The following is a 3,916-nucleotide window of genomic DNA, read 5'->3' as shown; positions in this document are numbered from 1 at the left end:
TCTGCAGTGCTCTTCGAACAAGAACTAACCCACAATTATATTTCCAGACCAATCTCCAAATGCAAACATAAGTTTCTTGCTCTTTTAAAAATGAAATAGAAGCAAACTCCTGATCAAAGTTCCAAATTCAATGTTGAAATTCAGCTCACAGCTCCAAATGGAGAAAAACAATAATGGTCCCAACACAACATATATCCGTACATTGTACGTTGCATACATTGTGCACATACCTGTCATTAGATTCACTGACCACAGTCATCAGGCTACACCCTTGCTGAACAAATGCAATTTCTCAGTTCACTTTTGTCACAATTCTCATTTTCTTTTATCTTTGTTCATGGGATTGGGGTATGTCTGGACACACAGTTTTTATTTTGCATTTTATTTGTTGTTGATGAGTCAATATACATCCATTCTCGGAATCTAGTACCTTGCAGCTGATGAGGAATCCTTTTGTTGTATCCTTGTGATGGACCAGAGCGAATGTCCTTGTTGAATTATTGAGCCACTGAAGGAATTGATTGTTCTGTCTGTGATGTTGCCCCGAGACGCAGTTGGAGCTGCAGGAATAAAGGAGATTAAAAAAAATCATTCCCAAGCACTCATTGTCTAAAACCTGTTTGAAATTTGGTTCAAACTTTTCAAAACTCCAAAACAACTGTTCATTTTGTTATTATCAGAAATTGTCAAATAGAAATTTCAATGCAAGGAGCAAATCCCTTTGCCAGGAAAAGAGAAAAGAGTAAACATTCATTCGACAAGATTTCCCAGAATTATTTTGAACAGGCATCATTGGACTCAACATGTTAACTCTGCATAAGATGTACAGCAGAAATTCACCAAGATCCTTTGACATCTCCTTACAAACCCACAACTACTTCCATCTCGGACCAGGGCAATACATTGGAATATCACCCTCTTCAAGTTCCCCTCCGAGCCAGTCACCATCTCGACTTGGAAATATATCACCCGTTTCTTCAGTGTCACTGGGTGAAAACCCTGGAATTCCCTCCCTAAAAACATAAGAAATAGGAACAGGAGTAGGCCAATCTGGCCTGTCAAGCCTCCTCTGCCATTCAATAAGATCATGACTGACCCTCGAAGGGCATTGTGGGTCAACCTACAGCACATGGACTGCAGTGGCACACACCACCACCTCCTCAAGGGACAACTAGGAACGGGGCAATTAAGAGACAACAAGGTGCAGAGCTGGATGAACACAGCAGGCCAAGCAGCATCATAGGAGCAGGAAGGCTGACGTTTCGGGCCTAGAACCTTCATCCTGGTGAGGTTGGGATTGGAGCGGAGGGAGCGGAGGGCTGCACGTTCTGCGGGGGAGAGGTTGGAGTGGGTGAGAGGGGTGGAGAGGTTGAGGCGATTGATGTCTCTACAGCAGTTGGAGATGAAGAGGTCGAGGGAGGGTAGGAGGCCTTGGGGTGGTGTCCAGGAGGAGGGGGTGTGTTGGAGGCGGGAGAAGGGGTCAGTAGAGGGGGTGTTAGGTTCACGGTTAAAGAAGTAAGCGTGGCGGTGGAGGCGGCAGAAAAACTGCTCTATGTCCAAATGTGACCGGTATTCGTTGATGTGTGGATGGAGGGGGACAAAGGGGAGCCCTTTACTGAGGACTGAGGGCAATTAATACTGGCCAGGCAGCAATACCCATGTCCCACGAGAAAATACTAAAAAATTCAAGCTCTGTAGATATCCTACAAAATTTCTCTAATATTCAAGTACACAATGTTAAGATATTGAGCTAACAGTAACTTCAGAGATTGGCAAATTTACCCATAATCAGTATTCACATCCTCATTTCCAATTTCACAATCTGTTACTTTAATGAAAGTATGAAAGGAAATGAGAAAACTATCATAATTAATAGGATCAACACACCATTCTTACCATTTATACTCTTCGGTTCCTAGGATTTATTTCTCAGTTCCAACGCAAGAAAGATTGCAAGCAGAACCAAAACAACTGCTGCAAGACACAGGCGAAATAGTTGTCCAATAGAATAACAATCTGCAGTAAAAACAAAAATGACACACCCTGGTAAATTGGGGGGACATTAACATGAAGAAAATTCCAAATTTGCTTCATTTTGCGATCAGTCTGTTTTTATGATCATCAATACATTCTGCGATGGGGCTTGAACGTGCAAGTTCTGTCCCAGGGAGAGGTCTTCTCCTTGTGAGCTGCAACATGGAGCACATGTATGAGCATCTACTGGCTCCGCGGTATTCTTGCTGGGCTAATTCGCCCAGGTGACTTGCTTTGAAAACACGCAATAATCCTTCTAAAATGAAAATTTCACATTTCTGTTAAAATCTTGAAAAAAAAACACAGAAGAATAAAAACGGTTCTCCTATCAACTTTTGAAATTATATAAATATTTGATGGATACAGAGTGAAACAGGAGTGAAAGCGAATGTGACATTCAAAATCGAGACATGGGGATGCTTGTTTGTTCTCTATTGAAGTGATAATATTAAAACTTGCAGAGATATTGGTAACACAATTAATGTTACCAATGATAAGGCCACATTTGGAGCACTGTATTGAATTCTCGTCCCCCTGCAAGGAAGTGTGTTATTAAAATGGAAAGGGTGCAGAAAAGTTTTACAAGGAAGTTATTGAGACCGGAGGGTTTGAGTTATAAGGAGAGACTGGATAGGCTGGGATATTTTTCCCTGCAGCGTAGGAGGCTCAGCGGTAGTTTTACAAAATCATGAGATGCATTGATAAGGTGAATAGCCAAGATCTTTTCTCCAGAGTCGGGGAATTCAAAACTAGAGGTCATAGGTTTTAGGTGAGAGAGGAAAGATTTAAAAGGCACCTGAGGAGCAATTTTTTTCACACAGAGGAAGTTGCGTGTATTGAACGTGCTGCCAGAGGAAGTAGTGGAGGCGGGTAAAATGACATTTGGACAGGCACATGAATAGGAAAGGTTTAGAAGGACCAAATGCAGGTAAATGGGACTAGTTCACTTTAGGAAACCTCGCCAGCATGGACGAGTAGGACCAAAAGTGTCTGCTTCCAGCTGTATACCTCTATAACTCTATTGCTTTGAAGGGGGCAGGGACTTGCATATTTAAAGGGTGCAACGTATGTCAATGGTTCTTTCTACCTCCCTCTCAAGACAATCTTTGTTTCATTGCAAAATGGTGAAACTGCCACCTGTCCTTCATTTTCATTCTGATATTGACATGTGTAATGGCCATGAGCTCGACTGTTTCAGATGTTAATGGTAAAAACCACAGTTTGTTCAGTGCCAGAAGTGTTATGGGAAAGTATAGGTGATTCTGTGAATGTAAAATGCACCTTCTCTGGCATGAATCTCCCCCTTGGCAAGTTATTTTAAACTTCTGCTCAACAGAAACCACGCCATTAGATGGATCATAGAATCCCTACAGTGAGGAAGTAGGCTATTCAGCTGAGAGAAACCCTCTAAAGAGTATCCTACTGAGAGCCACTTTCCCATCCTCGTAAGCCAGCATTTCTGATGCCTTATCTATCTAGCCTGCACATCCCTGGACACAATGGGCAATTTAGCCTGGTCAATCCACCCTAACCTGCACACCTTTGGACTGTGGAAGGAAATCCACTCAGACACAGGAAAATATGCAGACTCCCCACAGACAGTCACTCAGGGCTGGAATGGAACGCAGGTCCCTGGCTGTGTGAAGCAGCTGTGCTAACCACTGAGCCACCATGTCACCACCATTGAAATCATTGAGATACTCGGGGATATGGAGAAATCTGTGACAATATTAAATAAACAACAAAATTCTTAAAGAAGCAACTTGTGTGAAATTGTATGCAGTGAGTCAGAATCATAGAATTATACAGTACAGAGGAGGACCTTCAGCCCTCGAAATATCCACTACTACATGCAATAATCCCACTTTCCCAGTATTAGGAC

At 42.4% G+C, this 3,916-nt stretch overlaps 1 protein-coding gene, 1 long non-coding RNA gene and 1 pseudogene across 3 annotated transcripts in view; all 3 read right to left on the bottom strand.

The window, feature by feature from the left end:
* Nucleotides 1-3,916, bottom strand: part of LOC125488120 (histone H1-like) — a 212,594-nt gene that overhangs the window by 101,890 nt on the left and 106,788 nt on the right. The window lies entirely within an intron of this gene.
* LOC109935230 overlaps nucleotides 1-3,916 on the bottom strand; it is a 125,057-nt pseudogene that overhangs the window by 16,518 nt on the left and 104,623 nt on the right.
* Nucleotides 33-3,916, bottom strand: part of LOC125488167 — a 5,341-nt gene continuing 1,457 nt past the window's right edge. The window contains exons 1-3 of one of the 2 annotated variants that reach the window (XR_007266242.1): nucleotides 2,523-2,631; nucleotides 1,897-2,016; nucleotides 33-560 (exon numbers count right to left, since the gene is read on the bottom strand). This is a non-coding gene — a long non-coding RNA (uncharacterized LOC125488167). Of the gene's footprint in view, nucleotides 561-1,896; nucleotides 2,017-2,522; nucleotides 2,632-3,916 lie in introns of those variants that run through there. The other variant, XR_007266241.1, reaches the window with a different exon arrangement.

Source organism: Rhincodon typus, unplaced genomic scaffold (assembly GCF_021869965.1).
Source record: "Rhincodon typus isolate 14 unplaced genomic scaffold, sRhiTyp1.1 hic_rhity00000051, whole genome shotgun sequence".
Lineage (NCBI taxonomy): Eukaryota > Metazoa > Chordata > Chondrichthyes > Orectolobiformes > Rhincodontidae > Rhincodon > Rhincodon typus.
This window is presented reverse-complemented; position numbering and strand designations above follow the sequence as displayed.